Source organism: Pongo pygmaeus, chromosome 12 (assembly GCF_028885625.2).
Source record: "Pongo pygmaeus isolate AG05252 chromosome 12, NHGRI_mPonPyg2-v2.0_pri, whole genome shotgun sequence".
Lineage (NCBI taxonomy): Eukaryota > Metazoa > Chordata > Mammalia > Primates > Hominidae > Pongo > Pongo pygmaeus.
Genome location: NC_072385.2, coordinates 111,631,622 through 111,659,093, shown reverse-complemented (window position 1 = coordinate 111,659,093; position 27,472 = coordinate 111,631,622). Strand labels below are relative to the sequence as shown.

At 35.4% G+C, this 27,472-nt stretch overlaps 1 long non-coding RNA gene across 3 annotated transcripts in view; it reads left to right on the top strand.

Annotated features, from left to right (window-relative positions):
- Window positions 1–26,666, top strand: part of LOC129030695 (uncharacterized) — a 114,389-nt gene extending 87,723 nt beyond the window's left edge. For 2 of the 3 annotated variants that reach the window (XR_008500730.1, XR_008500729.1), the window contains 2 exons: window positions 26,296–26,361; window positions 26,544–26,666. This is a non-coding gene — a long non-coding RNA (uncharacterized LOC129030695). Of the gene's footprint in view, window positions 1–17,840; window positions 18,854–26,295; window positions 26,362–26,543 lie in introns of those variants that run through there. The other variant, XR_008500728.1, reaches the window with a different exon arrangement.
- Window positions 26,667–27,472: the final 806 nt, after the last annotated feature.

Genomic DNA, 27,472 nt, shown 5'->3' with positions numbered 1-27,472 from the left:
ATAGCTCAGACCACCTAAGGCTAAAGTAGGGGTCAGCAAACTCACAGTCCATAGATCAAATCTGACTCACAGCTTGCTTTTGTAAATAAAGTTCTATTGGAACACAGCCATGCTCATGCATTTACATATTGTCTATGGATGCTTTCATGCTACAGTTGTAACAGACCATATGGCCTGCAAAGCCAGAAATATTTGCTATCTAGACCCTGTCAGAAAAAGCATGCTAATCACTGGTCTAAAAAGTGGAAAAATAGGTGGCTTTTAAACTTAACATTGTTAGTTAAGGGGCAGTGCTACTCAAAGTGTGGTCTGTGGAAAGGTGTCCTCATGTGATGCAATAAACACAGAAATTAAGAGTAAAAATTTAAAAACGTCTGTAGCAATGTGACAAAGTATTTTAATGTCTGTTGAATCTATAATAATTAAGATATTTGGCTCGTATTTTGCATTTCATTGTACCATTTTTCATGTTTTAGTAATCCTTCCTTTGCCATTTGTTTTTTTTGCACCAATGCATTAAGAAATGAAAATTTAAAAAAATATATTTTTCACAAGAAATAGTTTGAGAAACACCACCCTGGAGCATAGGCAGCCAAAGTCATCCATCAACTGGGCCAGAATTTACCAGTGCAAAAGGCCCATGGTGTGGCATTTTCCTGAAAAAAAAATGTAATCTGGAATACGTCAATACTTCTGTCTTTTAGTACCTGAGAAAGCATTTATCTCAGCATTCAGTCATCTTAACCCTTCGTCATAACATCAGTAAACCTCACAGTGACCATGTATGCTGTTTTATTTAGGTAAGTTCCAAAGGGGAAATTTGAAAAACAACAACAACAACAAAAAGACAACTAAACTTAAAAAACACATGGAATCTACTGTAATTCATCTTGCACTTGCACCTGAGTTCTGTAGTTTAGTGTGTGTGTGTGTGTGTGTGTGTGTGTGTGTGACTTAACCTTAGAGGGTATCAATGGAGAAATAAGAGCCTATGACTCATAGAATTTCCGGTCATTGGCCTCTTTATTAATATGCATTGATTTCATGCTGGAACTTGATTTTAGACCAGTGGATATTAAACAGAAAAAGGTGCTACTCTTCTCTTTAAGTTTAAAAAACAATCTTAACAATTTGCAAGATAAGAAATGTTGATTCTGTGAGCCTAAAAATTACTTAGCAGTCACTCAAACTCCCTCCAAAAGCCCAGTAGTCATAAACTTTTGTTTCCTATTGCTATCAGTGTTAGTGGTTTAATACATAGTGCAGAATGAATTAATAACTTCCAGTTAGACAATAACCCCAAAAGTGACAGCAGAGTACAAGAGGGATTTGTCTTCCAGGACTCTTGCTCCCATTGCAATATGCACATCTTGCATCCTAATCTAGTATACGCAGTTGCCTGGATTCATTTCTGCACACCAAAGCCTTCTGTAGGGAGAAGGTACTTGCTGGGCACTGCTAGTAAACAAATTAGAGAAACTTCATTCTGTTGTATGAAAGGCCTAGCATTTTTCTCTTGCTGATTGTAGCTAAGTTCATCTAAAGGTCAGCTGCAAAGGGCTCTCTGCAATCACGGCTGCTGTATATGGAGGAGCTTAGTCGTATTTAACACGGCAGCCTTGCTGTGGATAGTTCCTAAGAACTGGAACTCAGCCAGCCCTAGGACTAGATTGCTCTGTGTCTGTGTGCGTTTACTGGGCATATGTTCCTCAACTCACATCACTTGCAGCAGAGGAGGAGAACAGAGTGGGGAGCGGGGTTCTGTAGCTGCAAACACAGCTGCTTTTGAGGAAGCAATTTCTAATTAATTCACTATTAGGAGTAACTACTTCCCCCTACTCTCATGAAATAAACCCCTTTTAAGTTTTACATAATTGATATTTTAAAAATTGTTTATAAGTGCCAAGTTAAGGTAGCATTTGGCAAGTACTTCCAATTCAGATACTTTTAAGATGACATCAATTGTATTAAGAGCACCTCTAGGCTTGATTGAGGAGCCGTTTGAATTTCTTGGTTGAGTGTCCTTCAAGCCAAGATGAGCAGCTCATGCTTGCATCTTCGCAAAGTGCTCACCTAAAAGTTGATGTCTATCATCTCTCCTCATCCACTATTAAGAGTGCTTCCTAACCCTCTACAGAGATGATTCTAGGACCTGACTTGAACATTAAGATATCTGGGTAGCCTCAGGTAAATCTTTTAATCCTATTGGATCACTTTTTCCTTAGTGTAAAATAAAGAATTGTCATTACTGAGTCCTTAATTAGGTGCTAATATAGTTAATCATCCGAAGAGAAACAGTTTTGAGGGGGTAAGTGGACACTGGGATAGCAGGGCTATATCAGGAGTATTTCAGGCAAACTGAAATATATGGCCCTCTTTCTAATGCCAAGTATTTAAGGAAACTATGATGTTTAGATATGGTTTTAAAGTCCTATTCAACACAGACTAACTTCACTCTCATTACCATCCTTATCTTCTTTTAGAACCCTTTAACTAGTTCCTTCCTTAATGCATAGTGCCAGGCTAAAAATAATAACTAACTGCAACAGAGGAAAAAGTCGACTATCTAAAAAATAATAATCAGAAGAATTGCAGGAAATGTATAAAGCTATGAATAGCCATCTTATTCAAGAGGGTTTCAGAGTACTTTTAAATAGAAAGTGTGTGTGTGTCTGTGTGTATGTGTGTGTATGAATATATAGTGGCCCATCCCTGAGAATTAAGGTCATTAGTACAATGCCAAAGTCCTAGGTAGATTAGAGAAGCTGTTGCATCAGTGCATTGATTTGGATGCTCTGTGCTTTGCTACCACAACAGTTTCCTGTTGCATAAAATTCTATGTTAGGAAGTAAGTTGAATTTTGTGGTAACTTTCTGATTAAGTAGTGCATCCAGTTTAGACCTTAGCTCATTAGGTATTAAGAGCACTTTTCTAAACCTGAGTTCTAAGATTCTGAAATCCATAGTAGGGCTACTTCATGAAAGGTGTACTTCAAAGGTATACTCCAAATGGTCTGTTATTTTTTGTAAATGTAAACATCTTACATAGCCACAGCACATTTGCCAAAACTATGAAGTAAACATTGGTGTATTACTATTGCTCACTAAATTACAGACTTTGTATTAATTATAATTTTTAAAATTCTCTTTTGTGTACTTTGGCTCTCCATTAAGCATTTGCTTTTAGAAATACCTTGATCTCTCCAAAAGTTATTTAAGCATATCTCAAATACAGGGAGAAGCAGACAGCAGTAACAAAAGAGTTAATTTCAATATCGGGAGAATCGCTTTTTCCTGCTGACATTGCTGCCATTGAGTACGCACGTGTGTATGGGATGAGGGGTGGTATTTGTTTTCTCCCCTTTAACCAATTTCACAATTGAATGAGCCTCAAGCTTATCTCTTGCCTCAGCAACTCAGAGAGACGCCCACCACAGAGCTGTACCCAGCACTTACTGATAATCTAAGTACTGTATGTAATGGTCCCCTGTGTGTTCCCAGGGGACTCTCTGCAGAGAGTCAGGAGGCACTGACGCACAGCCTCCATTTCCAGATACAGCCATGCTTGTCTTTAGTCAAATTGTGCTTTCTTTCCTTTTTTTTCTTTCCCGAAATCCTGCCCATTTCATCTTCCAAATCACTGTCTTTATGCTTCCTTTACAAAAAGAGTAGAGCAGACTCTCATCTCTCAAGTGACAAGGAACTAGACACCGGAACTTGTGGCTAGAATCCTATTTTAGCTGCATAACTATTGTTATGAGACTGTATTTACAGCTACTGAGAACAGTAGCACTTGGCTCCCCGGCAGGCAGTGGCAGTGGAAAGAACAGTGAGTTCAAAGGCCCTCAAACTGGAGTTTGAATTCAGGCTTGAACACGTATCCACCGTGTGGCCTACCTTCTCTGCACCCCAGCAGCATCTGGTGTTACGTGGCAATCGCAATGCTCACTTGTGGAGTTGTGAGGAGTCACTCAAATGGTGTGTACTCTTGTTTGGCAGATAGTGGAAGCTTTCCATACACAACTTTTCTTCCTTAACCAGGCCCATAGCCAGGAAAAATAAAAAAAGTTGCTGAATTCACATTCAGTCAGGGAAGGGACTTTCTTGAATCTCTGTTTTTTGGACACCATCTTTTATTGAAGAATCGTAGCTCACCTGACTACTGTGGCTGTCAGTTGCAATTCTTAAACTTATTCTTGAGCCACAAATTGGCAGTTCTACCTGGGACACACCCTTGAAAATGATCAGTCTCCAGTCACTGAAAGTTATGGATTTGACCCCTCCAACCAAGGTGCAACTGTCCTCACTCCCATGCTCAGAGGTCTGTGGCTCCTGATCTGAAGTTTTCGCCTGGTTTCAAGACCTGTATGACCCGTGTCAACCCTACAAAGACAAACCTGACTTCTGCTGCTCTTAATCACACATCTATCTCCCTCATCTGCTCGGTTTCTCCTGTGAGCGTCTTCAAAATAATTGGTAATTATTTCTTTGGCAAGTCTGTCTGTCTGCCTCACCAGGTCAATTATCGAATCGTTCCTGAGCTTTCCTCTAACTCCCCTCTCTCCTGACTGTGAATGCTCCCCAGAGTTCAGCACTCAGTGCTCCCTTTGTGCTCTCTTTATTTCTTCAGTCTCTGTGTAGTCTTGATAACCTTGGTAATGTCTTTATATAAGCCTCAGTCTCAAGTACTAATTTAAGGAATATAAACAGTTATTTCCCTCAACCCTTTGAAGTTATTGTGCCCTTAGCTTCTAACAGATGGTATTGATGGTGAGAAATCGCCTGTCATTCTGAGCGTCTTTTCCTTATAGGAATGACAATCTGGTTACGGTCAATGCCCTAGATGGATGGTACTCTTTTATTCACCATATACCAAAAAGATGCATGGTTTAGTTCTTATTTACACATGAAGAACAGGGTTTTTATTCTATACCAAGCGTAACAAGCATTTGGCATCTGTTTCTTGGTTGGCATTAAAAATTGGACCAGATCATCTATATATGGTCCTGACTTCCCATAGTTACTTTGGCTCCAGATTCTCTCTCTACTGCTCATAAATTTTCACTCATGATTTTGGATATAAATTATATCTATAGACACAGATACTTTAAATTTTTAAAATGTATTTTATCATGTCTCTGTGTTATAGACGGATGATTATATTTTACATATATTTACAATTCCGTTTTGTAATTTTCATTTTTTTAATTTTAAAAAGCAACATCCCTGAACCATTATTATTTTAATGTGTATTATTCCTTACTTATAAATGTACTGAATGCTATTTATAAAAATTAAAACATTACTGAATTAGATTTTCTTAAAATGTTTCCTAGAAAATAAAGGACTTTTAATGACATTAAAATGGGATGCTATGATGCCAGCAATGATCATCCAACCAAATAATGCAAAGACATTTAAAGAGCAATTGTATATTAAAAATTTTCTTCTATTTTTTTTCTCCAGTTTCTTTAATCAATCTGGGCACGTTTTGAGTTTGTTCTGATGGTCACTGATGCCTCATATTCCATTATTCAGGCCAATTTTGTAGCAATATTGACTGACAAATCACACGTTTTGGTATGTTATTAATATTTACAGAGCACCCAACACAGGTTTATCACTAATGTCACCTTGAGTAGAAAAATGATGCTCAAACATTATTTAAATTTATGGCAACAAGCAAAAGCAATTATTATTATTTTTATTTTAGAAACTGATGCAAAGAGTTCATCTCAAATGGCTATCACATAGAATATTCATAACCCAGGATTGCTGTCAAATTTTCTTTGAAGAAATGGAATTCAGGAAAGCTAATATCTATAACCACAGATAAAGCAGGGGCCCTAACAGAGAAAACTTTACTTAGTCTCATTTTGCTCTTCTGGAAATAAATTTTTATTACCAATATTCTTGAAAGACTAAAGGAGAAAAACCTTGCTTTCTAAGTTGCACCAAACCTCAGGACACAGTGAGAGGAAGCTGGCCCTCTGTAGGAAGACAAGCCCTAGGAAGAGAGAATCACTTCCCAGTGGCCTGGGGCAGATATGGTTCAGCTGCTGCTATTTCCTTCATGATGACACAGACAGAAAGAAGGAAATAAAGCACAGCCCCTCTTTCTTCTTTCTTTCAAATAGAGCAGCATGTATGTCCAGAGTTTTTCAACTGAACATTGTAACACCTGAGTTTACAAATGTACATGTAGTTTACGATATTTAGTGAGCTCAGAAACTCTGAACTCTTTTCTGGGGAGTAGCTGAGTATTAGAAAAGAATTGAGGTCAGTGTCTGATTTAAGTCAGTGTTCATCAAATTTTTAAGAAAAGCCTGATCCTGAGGAACATGTTTGATTAAACACATGACAGTGGGACATAAGTTGTGAAATAGGAACTGTTTTGAACAATCTGGGGATAGTGGCTATCACAACTAGCAGCCTGAGCTTTCCTCTTGATGTCCTGAAGCTATGCACCCACTTAATCCCATGTGCATGCTTGGCTCTAAAGATGTTGCCTCATCAACTGGAACATGAGTAGGCAACACTAAAAGGCTGCTGATCAGTAGTAACATAATGCCAACCTAGCTTGCGGAAAACTGTTCTAAAGCCTCTAATAACCCTCCTTGGAAACTCAAGCAACCAGTAATAACTACTCTGTCTCTCCCACCACTTTGGTACCATTTGTAGAAGTTCTGCTTTCATAAACCAACACTTAAAACTCCATGCTTTAGTAGGACACTGTCAATTCGAAGTTTAAACAAAGCCTTCTGGCCCCTTATCCCATTCCCTGGACACACAACTACCTCGTTTGCGGAAGGGCTTAGCAGATTCTTTATACCACATTCCTAGGTAGGCATCATATGTAACATAAGAACATGACTTTAAAACCCCCCTTTATTTTTGCCAACTAGTGAGTTCACTCTTCCATGTGAATGATTCTATTAATTTTTAAAGGACATTTTTGTTATATACTGTCCAGCACTTGTATGTGTTCATATTGAGACTCTGCCAGGTGGGGGTCAGGTTTGCAATGTTTTCTGCCCTGCTATCAGATCTACTTTTACTCTGATAATTAATGAGCATTTATGTAAATTAATAACTATATACTTTCTATTTCTTGCATTTCTAATTGGTTATTGCCTTTTGGTGTTTTTTTATATTTATTATATTTAATATATATTATATATATTTATATTTATTATATATTTATTTAACCATTCATAATTCAATAGTATTCATAACTATTTTTAAAGTTTATTTCAGATCATTTGTAATTTATAATCCTTGGTGTTTCTATTAATCACCTTGGGCTTCCATAACAAGATACCATAAACTGGGTGATTTAATCAAGATACATTTATTTTCTCACAGGCTGCAAGCTAGAATCACAGAGTTCAAGGTGCTAGCAAAATGGTCTCTGGTGAAACCTTTCTTCCTGGCTTACAGACAGCTGCCTTCTTGCTGTGTCTTCACATAGCATTTCTACTGTGCATATGGAGACAGAGGGAGAGGGAGAGAAAAAGGAGAGAGAATGAGAAAAAGAAGGGAGGGAGGAAGGAAAAGGGGGTAGAGAGGGACAGAGAGAGGGAGGGAGGGAGAGAAAACCAATCCATGTTTCTTCCTCTTCTTAAAAGGACACCAGTCCTATTGGAGTAGGGCCCACCCTTATGAAAAATGTTAATTTTGATTATGTCCTTAAAGGCCCTGTCTCCAAATACAGTCACATTGGGGATTAGGCCTTCAGTATATGAATTTGGGGGAGACACAATTAAGTCCATAACCATGCCCAAAACTTTTCTTTGTTCAGGTTGCTGACTCTTCACTATGGTGACTTATTTCCTCCAGACAGAATATAAATTAAAAATTAAAAACCTGAAACAAACTTTAAAATGGGTATAATTATAATGCTCAAAGAGATAAAAGAGAAAGGATGAAAAGGCAATAACTAAATAAAGTTTCTAGAATTGAAAGATATACTTAATTACTAAGTTAAATAAATGCACATTTGTCATTTTTGGCTGAGAGCTCATTTTTAGTATTGGCCCCCATCCAACCCTCCTTGTGTGCTGTGGACAGTGGAGGAATCACTGCAAGGCAGAGTTGCACTTTGCTTCCCAAGGCTTCATAGGTTTCAGCCATTCTATGTGGCTTTTTGTCTGGATAATTTCTTCTCCAAGTTTCCTACAAGACATAGATATCATGTTTGGGGAACACAAGACCTAAAATTTGAATCTCAGTAGAATATCTGATAAAAATTAAGAATAGATGCCTGAATATATAATTTATATTATCTATATAATATTGTTAAATAGTATATATTTCTCCAATCACTTTCTCAAACATTCTCAAGCAACAAAGTCTCTTTAAAATGTGTATATACATTTAAAACACATGTATCTGGTTCTTGAGGATATCCTGCTGAATTCCATAATTCTAATGAAGATGTTCCTTCCACACCCTTCAGTTTTGCTGCTGCAGTGAAAACAAATAAACAAACAAAACCCTAGCAATTGTATGTGGAGGAAATTTGCAGCGTATTTATGATGATAATGTACTGTATGAAATGCATCTTTTGTGTGACTGGTTACTGAGCTGCTCTATTTAACTGATTATACACACATATTAAAGCTTTAAATAGCAGGAGGTCTGTTTGTATTTGACCCAATGTTGACTTTGTGGTCTTTTCTCAGTGCAAGTGCCAGTAAGTCTCTCAGCCTAAGCTGTGTGGGGATGCAAACTAACACATTGAGGGTTGATAATGTGTGACAGATACCAGAATATATGCTTAAAATTCTTCACTCATTTTATATTTATAGCAACCCTTTGAGGTATATATTTTATTTTACAAATATTACAAATCACGAAATTGAGTCTCAGAGCAATATTTGTGATCAAGTCATCCAGCTACCAGTGCAAATTAATATTTGAACCTAAGCTTTTACTCCAAAATACATACTTTGTACAGATAATTTTTGTTTCAGAATTGAATGCTCTGTTAGAATGTGCTTTTAATAATAATATGCATCTCCCAACGTACATTTTCTTAATTTAATCAACTTTTTTGCAAGTAAAATCTTTTATCCAAATCTTTTAATTTTTTCCAATGGCTACTTGCAAGAGTTACTCATTTTGATAACAAAAAACAAAATCATGGAGGAGAAACTCCTTTGTTTTTAAAGTGAGAAAGAAATGTGTAGGTGAAATTTTGAGAGAAGCTGCATCTTTGAATTATTATCTTAGTTCAAGTGATACAAGAAAAGACCAATTATATTCTGAATACAAAAGAAATTATTGCAAACTAGACTATATTTGATTTATTAAAATGTATCATCTGCCTTGAGCCCACTAGAAAAAGTGGAAATAGCATAGTCATCTATTAAATATAAAGTCTGATTCAAAATGTATCATTTTTTTCATAGCAAGGTCTCCCTCAAAAAAGTTTTTCATAAGTCATGTTGGCATTATGTTTCTACTAATCAGCAGCATTTTTAGTGTTGCCTAAGCATGTCCTAGTTGATAGGGCAATATCTTTAGATCCAAGAATGCACACGGGATTAAATATGCACATAGCTTCAGAACATCAAGCAGAAAGTTCAGGCTATTAGCTGTGATGGCCACTTTCCCCAGATTGTTCAAAACAGTTCCAATTTCACAGCTTATGCCCCATTGTCATATTATATGTGTAATACAACATGTTCCTCAGGATCAGGACTTCCTTAAAAATTAAATGAACCTAAGTGTATCCCCTTAAAGAATATTAATTAAAGAACTGAGTAGATGTTATTTAGAATGTCTATCCAAACTTTTGAGTTTCTTGGTCAACATGAAAACCACTCCCCAAGAAGTATCCATATCTCATTGAACTGATCCAAATTTCCTATTTATATACCTAAAGTAGGCAGCTAAGTGTGGGTCACATAAGTAGGTACAAACAAATGGCTATCTTAAGAATATGATTTTCATTCTGAGGAATCATCTGCTTTTTCAGGAAATGTATAATATACATTGTAAAATACTAAGAACACAGAGCGTGTAAAATTTTAATGTGCACACAAAAGTCTTTTACAACCTTCTCACTCACTAAGTGGTCCCCTATTAAAATAAAATAAATCTTCACCCGAAGAGAAAACACTTAAAATGTGAAGCCTTGTCAGATTCTAGTTCCCCAAAGAATTCATTTTTCTTAACTGTGTCAGGTATAATAAAATTATCAGTTCCCAGGAAAAAATAATTAAAGCACTTAGCATGATGCTTTACTTTCAGTATTTAAAAATCACTATTTCTTATGATCAGTAATTTGGGATTCTATTAGATTTTATGATATAAATATAGATTTATACTATAGATACTAATGACTCTGGACTCTCCAGACACCTGTTACTTAAGTCAGAAACCAAGATATCTTCCACGAACTTCTTTAAAATTATGCAGAGAATGCAAAATGATCACAAAGCAGGGCATAGACAAAGGAAGTACACAAATCCCACCAAATTATATTTTGCATGTATTTCAAATTCCCTCCAAGCCCGAGCCATGTTTATACAGAAACAGCCTTGGTTGATGTTTTATTTCCATCAATTTATTTTAATATATTCATTTATTTAAATATGTATTGAGTGATTCCTGTGTATGAGGCACTACCCCTTGCACTAGGAATTTAAAAATAAAAACACAGAGTAAAATGAAAAAAGAGCCCCAGTCCCTGCCCTCAAAGGGCTGAGAAGCTAGTTGGGGAAAATGTAAAATGAAATAAGTATAGTTCAATGTACTAAAGCAATGTTGCTCTGTGGGATGGGTAGTGAGCATTGGGAAGGACCATGTATTCTGCTGAGGGTGTTCTGCGAAGATTTCACAATGAGTCAAAATGAACCAGTGGGAAAAAGGAAAGCATTCAGTAGAGAAGGGGAAGTGCATATGGAGGCAGTTCCCAGGCCTTTGCTGGTGGAAGGGTATTTAGATCTGTGTTTCTCAATTTGTTTTCCTTCAAGAACCAAAATCAAAAACTACTCAAGTACTTGTATAGATTTCTGGATTCCACCTAGAACTACTGAATCAGAATCCTTAAGGATGGGACCAAACCACATGCTTAACCTGTACCTAGGTCGAACTTGTGAGCAGTATCAGATGCCCAGGAGGTCAGTGACATATCACTAAGAGCTAACAATGGTTTCTTATGAAGATACCACCATCTCCTCCCTATAGGATACCACTTATAATATCTTTTAAAATTGCATTGATTAAATTGTTTTCTACACACTGAAAAACAAAAAAAAATCTTAAAGCATTGTTTAAAATGGCAAATATTTATTATGCTTTCTTGAATAACATGAGCTTCCTAAAACCTATGTCATTTTTCTGAACTGTGGAAATTGTTCCACTCACTGCCAGTGGGTGAAGAGAGACACAAAGTGTTAGTGCTGGTTGAAAGCAGTTAGGTTTCCAATGAGCAAAAATATCTGTGGGGTCACTGAATAGCACGCATCACAGTTACATAAATTAGTCCACACCAATATCTCTGTTATGATCATAGTAGTAATAACAAATCCCTACCAATATTTGCATACCACATTTAAGATAAAATCTAAAATAACTTTTAAAGTAGAAACACCTGGCTATAATTTGCAATGGTGCAGTCAATTTCAGCTGTTATCTATTACTCAATAATGTAAATCTGATTATATCTCCCTGATTTAAATAACAAATTTCCCCCAGCTCTTTTTGAGTTTAGAAGCCTTCTAATCTTCCTTCATTTCAGTGATAAGCATGGACAGAGAAAATATTGTTCTATTGTAGAAAAAGTAAAAAACAAAATAACAAAAAATACTATAAGTGGACCAGATGCTGTCTTTCAATGGCAGCTTAACTTTTCAATGAGGATTTGCATTCTTACAATCGCCATATTGTTCTTTTGCTTCCAGAGGTAAATCTTTTTAAAAAATAGCTTTCTTTGGCCATGCGTGGTGGCTCATGCCTATCATCACAGCACTTTGGGAGGCCAAGGGGGGGGCAGATCACCTGAGGTCAGGAGTTTGAGACCAGCCTGGTCCAACATGGTGAAAACCTGTCTCTACTAAAAATACAAAAATTACCCAGGCATGGTGGTGGGTACCTGTAATCCCAGCTACTCAGGAGGCTGAGGCAGGAGAATTGCTTGAACCTGGGAGGCGGAGGTGGCAATCAGCTGAGATCACGCCACTGCACTCCAGCCTGGGCAACAGAGCGAGACTCTGTCTCAAAAAAAAAAAAAAAAAAATAGCTTTCTTGTGGCTGTTGTTTATTTCTTCTTCCCATCTAATTTATGTACACTCATAGGAAGTAAATCACAATTTGAGATACTATTGTTCTATCCTCTTATTCTCATTTCCAACATTATCTGAGAAGTCAATAAGAGTGAAAAACTTCTAAATTTGGCTAATTAGTTAAGAGTTTAAAACCTGCTTAAAAGCTTTTTCATTTGAAATTTCTTGAGATATGTACTTTTTCTTTGTCTGAAAGTTATAAAAATACTTACTAAAACAAAACTATGTTTAAATATGCATACAGTGTACTTTTAGCACTTTATCGATTCCATAAAAACAAATAGAGATAAAGACCAGCATATGTGCCATATAAATAAAAGTATATTTAGGGCAAGAAAGGTGGCTGTCAAATAAGTCCTCAGTTTTTTTACAGTAATACACACACCTTCTTTCTAAAAGGACAAAAATTCAAAACCAAATAAAGAGTCCAAATAACAACCCTTCTTATTCAAGCCCAAAGAGGTGACAATAACATTCTATTATTTAACAAAAAATAAAGGTTGGACAAATAATGTTGTTTCATTAATTTCAGAAATGGCAATTAGGTGCCAAAAAATCTTTGTCATATAATGGTGATATAAATATAAATACAGCGTATTCTTTATGGTGTATTTATATTTTTTATGTTTATATTCTTTATGCAGCTCAAAATCTAGTGGGGCTTAAAGAACCAGAGGAAATAACTTAAATTTTGAACTTGGAACTTCCTGGTACAATAAATAACTTTGAATATTTATCTTTCTCAGGTATTGTATTTACCTAATTTGCCCCAATCCTTATTTTACATCAATATAATTGTTGCCTATGATGTCCTTAGTTTGTTTCCTTATAATGTAGTCCCATGATTCCTATACGGGGCTTCTCCAAGTTTGTGTTGACTCATAAAAATGAATTCTTGGTCCATTCAGCACTTTGTCCAGGTGAGAAGCACTGTGATTTATAAAATGCTAATTCAAGTTTGGGGATCCATGGATCATTTTTTACTACTTTCCAACATTCTCCAAATTAGCTTTTAACTATACACATTTCCAGACTTACACCAGATGTAGAATCAAAATAACCTCAACAGCTCATAAACACTTCCATTTACTCTTATCAGAGCATAATGTTATATAATTTTGAATTTCACTTTCTTGTTTGAGGAATGGGAGCAAATTAAAAGAAAAAAATACACACAAATGTAAAAGGCTTAAATAACAGCCAGATGTCAGGAAAATTGCAGCCATAGTAATCAGATTCTAAGGTATATTAGCAAAATTTTCTGGAGGCAAAATTTGAAGAAATAAGAAAAATTTCGGAAGACACACCTTAACCTCTGTAAATACTAGTTAGCCTCTTGACTGAAGAGTAACAACTGGTTACCCTAGCTTGTAAACACTGGCATACCAGTACCAGTTAGTTTCCAGAGAGCCGAATGAGAATTCAGAGGTTCATAGCAGGTGCGAAAATATTGACAAATAAAACTTTGCTTATTTATTTTTTGTTGATTTATTTGTTGAGCAACATGATTTGTCGTTTAAACTTTTCTGTTAGCATTTTAATTATGCACCTTAGTTCATCCAAACTTTAACCTTATTGGCAAACTAGTCCAACCTTCTAGAAAATAGAGGAGAGAACTTCACAGCACCCCTGCCATGTTATTATGTATTGACTAAGTAAACAGTTTCAGGGAAGAGAAGTCACAGTTTTGTGAAACAATTCATGTTAATGTGAGATTGATAACTACCATAGATCTTTTTTTCAGTCCTTAGAAATCATTACCATTTATTCATTCAACAAATATTTATCGTGTGTCTACAATGTGCTAGGAAACAGAAAACAAATAGGGAAGCATATGAATAATTCCAGATTTGTGGAAAGTGCTACAAGTAAGATGAGAAAATAAGGTGATAGAAAAAGTCACACGTTGGAGTGAACTAAGATAAGGTGATGGTGGGTTCAAGTGAGACCTGAAGAATGAGAAGGAGTAGCCCTATAAGAATCTAGAAGCACAGAGTAGTGTACCACCATTCAGACAAAACAGCTAGAAAATGCAAAGCTTCTGAAGTGAGAGAGGACATGGCAAAAGGACATTCATAACATGAGATTGGAGAGAAAAGAGAGCAAGTTACACCAGGTCAAGTAGGCGGCCAAAGAAGAGAGTTTAAGATTTCTTCTAAGATGAGTGGAAAGCCACTTATGGGTTTTAAGCTGGGGAAATGACATGATTTTACTCACATTGGAAAAAACATCAGTCTGGTTGTTATGAAAAATCTGGATGATGGTGGAGTAAATGTGAAAGACCCATTAGGAAGCCGTAGGAATAGTCTCAGTGAGATATGATTGTTTTTGAGAATATGGTCATGGAAGTCATTATCAAAGGGAAAGCATGGGTTCAAGGCATATTCTGTAGAAACAGTAATGAGTTGTCAATAAATGTTAGATTTTGTGATTGAGATAAAGAGAATAATTAAGCATACATTTAAGGTTTCTGATTTGAACAAGTGAGTGATAATTGTACTCTTAAAGAGATGAAGAAGAATAAGGTAGAAAGAGTTTTTGGAAATATTAAAATAAGTTTCATCCATGTTTAATTTGAAACGGCTTTGAGGCACCCAAATACACAAATATAGTCAACAAGTTTGAAGTATATGATTTTAGCCTAGTGGAGAAGCCTCAGCTGGACAAATTTTGCAGTTGTTATCACACAGATGCTGGGCAAAGCCACGGTGAGGAATGGACCACCTTAGGGCTAAAAGTAGAGACAAGAGGGTCTTCTATTGTACTGTGGAGCCATCTCTGATTCATGCAAATAAGATGAGGAGAAATTAGTCAAGGTGAGAAATGAAAAGAGCCAATTGAAAGTGAGGAGGAAGGTATGGTGTCAAATAGGCCAACAGAGATATATCGTCCATAAAGGAGAAACAGCAGAGATTGGGTAAGGCAAGGACAAAAACGTGTCCACAGACAAGAGCACTTTCAGTGGAGCAATGAGAACTGAAACTGCACTGGAGGCAAGACTAGTAAGTGAGGAGCTGGAAACTGTGTAGAGGAAACTGTTTTGAAAGGTGTGGCCCTAAAGGGGAGCAGAGAGATGAGCATACAGGCTGGGCATGGTGGCTCATGCCTGTAATCCCAACACTTAGGGAGGCTGAGGCGGGCAGATCACCTCGGGTCAGGAGTTGGAGACCAGCCTGGCCAACATGGTGAATTCCCATCTCTACCAAAAATATAAAAAATTAGCTGGGTGTGGTGGCAGGTGCCTGTAATCCCAGCTACTCAGGAGGCTGGGGCAGGAGAATCACTTGAACCTGGGAGGCAGAGGTTGCAGTGAGCCGAGATTGTGCTACTGCACTCCCCTGGGCAACAGAGTGAGACTCCATCTCGGAAAAAAAAAAAAAAAGAAAATCCAAAATAAAATGATAATGATTCTATTCCATATGCACTGGGGTAGCGAAATTTTAAAAAAGTGGGGGCAAGGACATGAGGTAACGGGACAATGGAATTTCATATTTGCTAGTGGGAGTGTAAATTGTCAGTCACGTTGGAAAGCATTCAGTATTACCTAGGAAGGCTGAAAATGCACATATCTACACCCTGCCCTTTGATGTTCAATGTACATATTCTACAAGAATTTGCCACTAGGAGTCATGTACAAAATTGTTCATAACAGCAACGATGAAAAAGTTCATCCACAGTTGGCAAGATGAGTCGATAAATAAACTGTGCTATATAACCCATTCATACAATACAGCACTAAAGCAGTGAAAATAACTGAACCTACCAAATCAGTCGCAACTTGGATCTTAAGAATAAAATATTAACTAAAAATAGTTGGTCAAAAGAATACATAATGTTTCTGTTTATGTAAAGTTCAAAGTGGGCAAAATTTCACCAAGTATTATTAGGATATATACATACTAAATTTCTACAGAAAAATAAAGAACAATACAACATTTAAGGGAGAAACTATCCCTATGATGGTGTGGATAAAGAGGATAAGATAAGTTAGGAAGGCTTCTAGGTCACTGGAAATCAGTTATTTATTAAGCACAATGTAAGATACATGTTATGTAAACATCATTTTACTTTACTGAGTACATTGTATAATTTTTAGCATTTTTAATATATTTCACAATAAAAATTTTAACCAAATAATTAAACACCTAAGTTGTTCATTATATTTATATAGCCAGTAATGAGCTGGTGAATCTGGTATGCTGATACATAGCTGTTAGGATTGTAAATTGGCACATACCCTTTTGCAAAGTACTTAGCAATACATATTCAGAGCTATAAAAATATTCTTTCCTTTTGACCCCATAATATTACTACTTGCATTTTATTATAAAGAAAAAATAAAGAAGATTAAGTTATTGCCTCTCTTTCCAAATTCATTTTCCAGCACTCTAACTTAAACACTTTAAGCTATTTAACACCAAACAACCTGGTCCTTCTGATTTGATCTCTGCGCCTTTTCATAAGCTTTGAGGCTCTGCAAATCCTTACTTCATTTCTTCAGAATAGGCTCCTTCCCTACTTTGCCTTCCTACTAAATCCTTCTGCATCCTTCAGACTCAATGCAGGCATTATTTCTCTGTCTCAACTGTTCTTGATCCACATATAATGGTTGTGTCCCTTTGTTGTATTTCCACATTTGTATAGTCATCAATTATGGCACTATTATATAGTCATACAATTTATTATGAGATTGTCAGCTTCATGCAACCAGGTAAAGGCTTATTCACATCTGGATCTCTCACCCACAGCAAGTATTGTAAATCATTGTTTAATGTATATTTCTTAAGTGAAAGCCCAACAGACTCCATGTTAACAACAACATTCCTTATCTTAACAAAAATTCCAAAATAGTAATGTCCACTAATGGGGGAATAATCTGTTAATTACAGTGTATCTAATGAAGCATTATATCCTCATTAAAATACTATTTTGAAATCACATATACTGAAATATTGAAGAGTCTTAGGAAAATGGTAATTAATCTAATTCATAAGAAAAAAGAAAATTTCCAAATATCTACCTTAGAACTACGCAAAAATATACAACATGAACAGGAACTGTCAGGCAAAATGCAATAGCCCACATACCCCGGGGATATGAAAATGGTTGAATGTGAATCCTTTGTTGGAATTTTTCTTTGGAATGAATTATTTTGTTTTTTTAAACTGTATTTTAAAATACAATATTTTCAGATAAAATTGACTGAGATTGATTCCCATAGTGTGACAGCCTTATTCAGGGCAATCTCTGTTCCCCTTCTTAAAGTACTGCTTACTATTACTGGAAGTGAAACAAGTGGCTTCAGATGGACACTGAGAAGCAACCTCTAATCCCAATCAAGTGATTATGACCTTTTTAAAAATCAACTTTCAATAATGAATTTTCAAGAATAATCCTTGGTCCCAAGTAGTAAAGAAAAAAAAAAACTTCTCAAAATACAGAAGTATAAGGTGTGGTAAGAATCTCATAAAATTCAAAAATGTCCTATGAATCACCCAACTTAAGTAGCTATGATTGCACTAATTACCAATTGTCTCATTTTTTTCAGTCATGAGGCCACATATAGGACTGCTTTCCATCTGGGATTGTAAAATTACAAAGTGGGCACTGTTTATCAACCTTGCTACGTTACACATCTGAATCAGCTCTGGAATATTATAAATACAAATTGCTGGACCCCAGCCCAAGGGAGCTGGGAATGGTACTCAAGGCTTTCCTAGCTTTAAGAACTCATCAGAAGATTTGCCTGCATAGCCCAAGAGGAAAAACACTTGCTTAGAGCATAAAAGTCATTTTTAAGGTCAACAAAAAGCTTAGTGAATTAGGAGACACACATTTTTACATAATGTCATTATATGTACACTATCTTTGGCATAACTATGGGCAAACAAAGGCTCTGAAAATCAGGTTATCTCCTCCATTTGACTACATGTTTGTGGCACTTGAGTTCAGCATGTCTGAAATCAATTGCTCTCTCATCTTTCACCTCCACTACCGAGTTGGTGCCTCTCACCCAGTATACTTCACTTCTGGCACACTGTAATACTCATTTGGACTCCTAAAATCTACTCTCTCATTTAAATCTATCCTGAATTCCATTACCAAATTTATCTACTTAGGGCAAAACCATGTTGATCAGCCTTCAGTAGGTCCTCACTGATCACTGGCCAAATTTCCCCAGATCCTCCAACTGTCACTTAAGGACCTTGAATATGTGATACTAGATAATCTCTACCAGTTTCTTTTTAAATTTTCCTTCATACATTCAATATTTCAGCCAAGCCTCTTGGTGCTCTGTGTACTTATCCCTATTTTTCCCCACATATGTGCTTTTTAAAAAACTTCTTAACAGAGTGCCTTATCCAACTTATACATATTCAAATCCCACCCACCCTCCGATTTCAACTCAAATTTTGTTTATTTTCCTGAGCTTTCCCTGACCCCTCTCCCATTTAAAAGTCTCTACTTAATCAATCCAATTATTATAATCATTTGTACTTTTATGCCCCATAACTTTTTATTGTGTTATCTTATTAGTTATAGAATATATAAACCCTTTAAGGATAGAATTTCTGTTTCACTGGTTGTCTTATTTCCTTCAGCATCTTGCCATTATTTATTCCCCAGAAACCTTTATTGAATTAATATATGAGTTAACATACCTTTGACAGGAAATTCAAAATATAAAACCATACAAAATTACCTATACTACTTATCCCCTCAACCAACGACAACAAAATATGTCCTGTGTCTTCTGCCTGCTCCTGCAAATTTCTGAAGTATTCATTAAGCTTGCACAAAGTTCTCTAAAAGTTACCTCTGATTGTAACAAAACAAGAAGAAATAGTTTACCTTAGAATGCATATCATCAGAATATCAGGGTAAATGTGTTAGGGATTGAGATAAACAAGTAAACATGTATTTTATAATATATATAATTTTCATTCATTATATTGAATTCATTCATTTTATTCATTCATTTAATTTATTACTTAATACAAGATGCTAATGTATACATTTTTTACATTTTTCCATTTCCACAGGAGCATAGACGTGGTGATTTTGATTTAACTGGGATTTCAGTAGTGCTTAGTTGTACCCTACTTGGTCTTGAGTAAGTGCTGCTGGAGTATCTTCTCCAATGTCCTATTTTGTCTCACCCTGAGCTGACCTACCCAGCCTGGGCTGTCATGTCGGCTTCTTCTCAGATTCCATTTCTTCCATTTTGGTCTCTGCACTCATTTACCAAATAGTATCTAGTCCACCAGAGTCAATCCAATTCCATGCATGCTGGTCAGTTCATAAATCACTGATTTTTTTTTTATTATTATACTTTAAGTTTTAGGGTACATGTGCACCACGTGCAGGTTAGTTACATATGCATACACTGATTTTGATTTGAGAAGGTAGATGGATGTATACACTCTTCTGTGCTCTCCAGAAGAGAGACCACTTGTTATCCCCTGTAATTCTGACACTGAGTGACTCCATCATTAAATGAGATTCAACAGGGGAAACCACATCCCATTCTTCTTTTGGAAACCAAGACCCTCCAAAATGCCTGTTTCTCGTTCTCATTCTTTTTTTCCAATTCTCTAAAGATCTGAAAAAACCTGAAAAGCCCTGCACCAAGTTTTCCTCACTAGGAAAGGACCAATTTTAAACCACTTAATTACCAATCAATCTTAAGTAAGCCAGGCAAAAGCAAAATCTGACCCAGTTTGTTTAGAAACTCATTCATTCAGCCTTGTGGCTTCTCTTCCATGCAGGAGACCTGTCAGATTGAAATCAAGAAAAAGGCTTATCGAATTTTAATGTTGAACTAATGCTGCTTCTGCAGTCACCTGCATCACAGGGGTGATAGGGAGTCTGGGAAAGAAGTGAAAAACGGTCTTTCTCTCTCACACTTAATTTTTCTTTTGCGGAGTTCAAACGTTCAGTCTGTCCTTTCTATGAACCTGCTATTTACGGCAACCTTTTTTAACCTATATATAATGCATGAAGAAATCTAAGCAGAATAATATTGTATGTAGTCACTCATATGACTGATTGCATTGAGCCTTGAAAGCTTTTGAATGTCCTGATCACGATTTTGCCAGGTCCCCAGCTAATTTCACCTGCTAAGGCAACTCTTATCAACCCTCAGAACAATTATGCATACATTTATAGCATGAGACTTCAAGTGTAGAATCTGTCTCGATGTAGGGAACTTGTATGTCTTCCTCACTGCTCTGCATTATTTTTCATAATATAATGCCTTCAACAGGGTTTCATTAATGCTTTTCACAGAATGACAGACACTATAAATTTGTACAGTGATTTAAAGAACATCTATGACATCTGAACAGGAGGAAATACCCTAAATGAATACTGATTTTCTCATCTCCTTTTCCCAATTATTATAATAGCTAGTTCTTCTTCTGTACCCCATATCTCACAGTCTACTTAAGGCAAAGAAAAGTAAGACAAGGAGTAAGTAAGGACGGAAGATGCTACTTCTAAATTAGTAACTGTCCCAGTTCTGCCTCAGTGCTCACGGCACCTGAACCTTCATTTCTCACAACATACTCATAAAAATGACTGGGATCAGTGAAAGTGACTCACAGTAGCCTGTTATACATTTTGGCTATTTAATTTCATTATTATATTTCCAATGTGTCCCACACTAGATTTGGAATAGCTAAACTATCCTATCCCTTTCCTATTCATTGCATCTTGGAGTTGCTACTTGTTTTTTAAGAAAGAGCCATTGCTCAAGTTTGGGTTCATCTAAAATAAAACCTGAAACAGGGACTTGGGCACAGTAGTTTATTTGAAAGTGGGAATGATAGAGCAAGAAGAACAAGAGAGAAAAGGAGAAAACTATAATAAAGTGTCCAGGTTACCACTGCAGACAACTGGGGCTTTATCCCACAGAAAATCCTCTGAATGGCCATGCAGAAAATATGTGAATAATTGTTTCCTGAAATATTAGGAGTCTCAGCTCTGTATCAACCAACTTCTATCCCACATTGTTTAAGGTTGTCATCCTCCAAGACCACTGATTTCCTCCCACTTTCAGTTTGCCTGGAATATATGATTTTGGACTAACAAAGTTCCTAAGCCTTCGGAAAATAAATTCATGAGGCAAGAAAACAAAAATATATGGGCTAAAAGGGAGGTGCTAGCATGAACCTGATACTAGGGGTATATGAAGAGATGTGGTGAGGATCATGAACTATGTGCTGTATCCATTTACCCTTTTAGGGCTTTTCAATCCCAACACTATTGACATTTGGGCTATATAATTTCTTGTTGTTGGAAGCTTCTCTTTGCATTGTAGGAAGTTAAGCAGTATGCCTGGCTTATTCCCACTAGATCCTGGTAACACACCCCTACTTGTAACAAACATGTCACCAGACTTTGCCAACTGTCCCCTGGAGGCCAAAATTGCCCCTGATTGATACCACCAACCTGAGACAATTTTCTAAAAGTGATTTGAGATATCCTTCTGATTGTCTACAATGCCGAAGAAAACAAGGAGAACTCAGATAACAGATAATCCTCTAGGTACCTGTCTCCAACACAAAAAATGATGGGATCAACTCATTCATTTATTTCATCCTTCGTACATTCAAAGACATTTGATTACCATCTGCTATCTCCAGGCACAGTAATTGAAGACCCTAAGGATGTAAATGTGAGTAACAAGCAAATTTTTCCCTGCCTTTAGGAAGCCTGATTCCCAATCAATTAGAATCCTACAACCCTTTATGCCAATTTTATAACAAATGAAGTGACACTTTTTAAAAAAAGGTAAAGTGGCAAATTTGTCCTCCTGGGCAGATCTCAAGATAGTGAGTTTTGTTCTAGAGATATTGATGACAACATAACCATTCTAGGCTGGCATCTCAATGATGTTTGATAGAAGAAGAGATCAGAAAAAACTCTTAAGAGGGTTCTTTCTAGAAGGCATTTTACAATGGATTCTGCAGAAAAATAAATTCCAATAGTAAAAAAAAAAAACTAATTTCAAGAAATGATGTATATGCTATTACTTTTGAAGAAACTCATATATACCATTATATTTATATACAAAAAGAGGACATATACGTATATGCATATACATTAGGAGGACACTAAACTCTTAGTATTAGCATAATAAGGACTTTGCTAAGTCTGTTTTTTAAACAGCCTTGCAGACTCTGCAGACTTCGAGAGGTTAATAAGGAAATACTATGAACAGCTCTATACAAATAAATTCAACTAAGATTAAATGAACCAATTATTCAAAAAACACCAACTATCACAACTTGCTCAATATGAAATAGATAAGTTGAATATTCTTATAAATATTAGGGAACTAGAATTTTCAATTCAAATAGAATTCCAAAAAAGAAATCTCCACACCCAGATGGTTTCACAGGAAAATTCTATCAAATGTTTAAGGAAGTACAACCAATTTGATGCAATCTCTTCCACAAAAATGAAAGAGAAGGGAGCACTTCCCAATGCATTTTATGAAGCTATTATTACCCTCATTTTAAAACCAGAAACATATGGTGCAATGAAAGAAAACTACATGACCAATATATATCATGAATATAGATGCAAAAATCCTTAACAAAATATTGGCAAGTAGAATATTCAGGAAAACATGAAAAATAAAAATGACCCTTGAACATTTGGGATTTATTATAGATATGCAACACTCTTGGAATATTCAAAAATCAATCAATGTATTTCACTATAAAAACAAAGAAAAAATCACATTTTTATCAATAAACACAGAAAAAACATTTCACAAAATTCAACACTCATTAATGGAAAACTTCTCCTAAAAATAGGAGTATACAGTCACTTTCTCAATTTGATAAGACATCTACAAAAAACCCTGAGCTACTGTTATACTTAATGAACAGTTTCCCCCTAAGATTAGGAACAAGGCAAGTGAATGTCTGCCATCACCTCTACAATTCAGCATAATATTGGAAGTTCTAGCCAGTGCAATAAGGCAAGAAAAGAAAAGGCACACAGATCAGAAAGGAAAAAATAAAATAAAATAAAACGGTCCCTATTTGAAGATGATGTAGTTTTCTATGTAGAACACCCCAAGAAATCTACCATAAAAACTTCTACAACTACTAAGGGAGTTTAGCAAGGTCACAGGATATAAGACAACCATACAAAAGTCAATTGCATTTCTATATAATAGCAATGAGCACAGGGACACTGATACTAAAAACACAACATCGCTTACACTCACTCAAAAATGATATACTTAAATGTAAATATAACAAAAAATGCAAATAAAGAGGCATTACCTTGTACACAGATTGGAAGGCTCAATACAGAAAGATGCAAATTTTCCTCAAATTGATATTCAGGCTTAACACAATCCCTATAAGAATTTCAGTAAGACTCTTTGTAGATATAGATAAGATCAATCTAAGGGCAAAACAACTAGTAGAACTAAAACAATTCTGGAAAGAAAATGAGAGGAATGAAAGGAAGTGAAATAAAAGGAAAATGGGAGGAATCAGCCTTCCTGAATTTAACACTTCTTATTGAATACCAAAACTGTGTTTATGTCCAAAATAGCATATTTAAATATACTGTAGAGGCAGAAATCAATTTTTTCAATACCTTCTTTTTTTTCTAGAAAACTTAAAAGAATTTCTTCAAACTTTCTATTTTCATAGACTTGTAAACTCCTATGTGAAAATTATATTAAAATTATCTAACACATCATCACCCTACTCATTTTATGTATAAAAAACTAAGGTTCAAAGAATGAACCAATTATGCCAATACTAAAGACTGTGTAAAATAAATTAACCCCACTTTATCAATTTTGTAATTCATTTTTTCGAATGTGTAACAAATCCTATGTCTTCCCTTAAAATAGCACTTATTTTCTAAGAATGGCTAAGCTTAATTTAATTATTCAAACAAATGATAAAGTCTTTCTATATAATAAACACCCGTGGACTGAAAGTCAGATAATGCTAGTTTGAGTTGATACTAGCTTGACGCTTATCCCATTTTAAAAAGATTTTCAAATATGTCCTAAATGTCTTCGTCTCTACACTGTATAAAAATAATATACAGTCATTCCTCAGCATCCAGAGAAGACTGGTTCCAGGAACCCCTGCAGATACCAAAATTTCTGTATGTTCAAGTCCCTTATATAAACTGGCATAGTATAGGTTGAGTATTCCTAATCTGAAAATCTGAAACCCAGAATCCTCCAAAATTTGAAACTTGAGTACCAACAGGATGTCACAAGTGGAAAGTTCCACACACAAGTACTTAACACGATACACAAAATTATTAAAAATATTGTATAAAATTACTTTCAAACAATGTGTATAAGCTGTGTAGAAAACATAAATGAATTTTATATTTACACTTAGGTCCCATCCCCAAGATACCTCATTAAGTATATGAAAATATTCCAAAATCCAAAAATATCCCAAATTGAAAACACTTCTGGTCCCAAGCATTTTTCATAAGGCATGCTAATCTATGTTTGCATGTAACCCACACATATCATCCCACATATTTTAAATCATCTTTACTTACTAAGTACAATGCTAATGATACATAGTTATTATACTGTATTTTTATTTATAGTATTTTATTGTTGTATTTTTTTATTGTTTTTGTTTTTTTTTAATTTTTGATCCGTGGTCAGTTGAATTTGCACATGTGGAACCCGTGAATACAAAGGACCAACTTTATTCACTCATTATGGGCATTTGGGCTGGCTCCATATTTTTGCAATTGCAAATTGTGCTGCTGTAAACATGCATACGCAAGTATCTCTTTTGTATAATGACTTCTTTTCCTCAACTACAAATTGGGTTCAGTATATACTGCTCAGGTGATGGGTGCACCAAAATCTCACAAATCACCACTACAGAACTTACTCATGCAACCTGTTCCCCCAAAACTTATGGAAATAAAAAATTAAAATAAAAAAATAAAAAAAGTTACCAGTGGCAAACAACAACATAAAACAAAGGGCCAACTTTATTTTGTAGATTAATATTTGATATCTTCCTGAAGTTTTTCCCAAGATTTGGTTTGTATTGTTTGATTAAGCACTAAAAACAAACAAATGTTTATAAATATATGTGAAATATATAGAGCAACTAAAATGAACACCTATTTTGCTTCTACTTTTATTGAAACTTAGACTGAAAGTTACCATTATCTTGGAAGCTCCAAGTAATACTTTCTCAGTGTTATTTCCTTCTCTCCCTCCTCAGCAGTAATCAGTATTCTGAATTTTGTGCTATTTTTAAAATTCTGTATTTTTAATTTTATGAGCATATAGTAGGTATATATATTTATGGGATATGTTCTGAATTTTGTGTTTATCATCCTTTGTTTCTCTTTCATAATCTTTCCAAACATATTTGAATTATTAAATACATATTGCGGTTGAGATGTGCTATGGTCTGAATATGTCTTCCCACATTTATATGTTGAAACTTAATCACTAATGTGATAGTATTAAGAAGTGGGACCTTTAGGAGGTAACTGGGTCACCAGGGCAGAGCTCTCATGAATGGAATTAGTGGCCTTACAAATAACGTGCTAGGCTATTCACAATAGCCAGGATATGGAATCAACTTACGTGTCCAACAACAGATGAATGAAATGTGGTATCTCTACATACACAATAGAATAATACCGAGCCATAAAAAAGAATAAAATCTTGTCATTCATGGCAACATGAATAGAACTGGAGGACATTACGTCAAGTGAAATAAGCCGGGAAAGAAAGTTAAACACTGAATGTTCTCACTCATATGTGGAAGATAAAAAGTTTATCACATAGAAGTAAAAAGTAGAACAAAGGATACTAGAGGATAGGAAGGGTAGAAGTAAGAGGAGAATAAGGGAGAGATTTGTTAAAGAAAACAAAATTACAGCTAGATAGGAGGAATACATTCTAGTGTTCTATAGCTCTATAGGATAACTATACTTAACAATAATATATTATATACTTTCAGATCGCTAGCAGGAGGATGTCGAATGTTCCTAACACAAAAAAATGATGAATGTCTGATATGGATAAGGTAATTATCCTGATTTCATCACTATAATACATAATATGTAACATCACTAGGTACCCTATAAATACATACAAATGTTTTGTGTTAATTTTGAAAATTGAAAGTAGAAAGAATAGAAAGAAAAGAAGTGTGTGGAAGCTGCTTCCTTTCCCTTTTTCCCCTTCCATCTCTTCTCCCACGTGCAGACACAGCACTCATCTCCTCTAGAGAGTGCAGCAACAAGGCACCATCTTCAAAGCAGAAAGCAGCCTTCACCAGACACCAAAACTGCCAGCACCTTGATCTTGGACTTCCCACCCTTCAGAATGGTGAGGAATAACTATCTGTTCTTTTAAAATTACCCAGTATCAGATTTATAGTTATGGCAGCACAAGTGTACTAAGACTACTTGTTTTCACCTACACAAATATAATCACATTATATGTATTCTGCAACTTCCATGTTTAGCGTTATGTTCCTGATAGTAATTTATGTTTGGTATAGCAGCAGTTTATTCATTTTTACTAATGTAAAAACTTTTGGTGGTGAAGCAGGTGCCCCATTATATGCAGGTGCCCCATTATATAAACATGTCATGTATTTATTCTTTTTAAAATCAGTAGTTAATCTATTTGTTGCAATAGCACGTAAGGCTCCAATATGTATTTCTACATTTATCCTCAGAGCCACTGTGCAAGAATCCCACTAGGCTTAATCTAGATTCTTTAACTTTATTAGATGAAGCCAAACTAATTTCCATATAGTTATACCCATTTAAACCTCCAGTAGCTATGTTTAAGACCTTCTCCAACAATTTATATTTTCAGATTATTTTTCTATTGTTAGTTTTGTGGGTATGACATAGTATCTTAAAGCAATAATGTGTGTTTTTCTGATAACCGATTAGATTGAGCACCTTGTTATATCTTTATTGGACATTCATATTTTCTATTCTGTGAACTGCTATTGACTTATTCTTCTATTGCTTCTATTTTATTTGAAACGTAACATGACTTTGCATATTCCAAATATTCATCATGGCTTTACACAATAAAAATATATTCTTCTAACATAAATTTACTGTTAATACTCTTAATGGTGTTTAGTAATGGAGAAAAAGTATAAATTTAAAAAT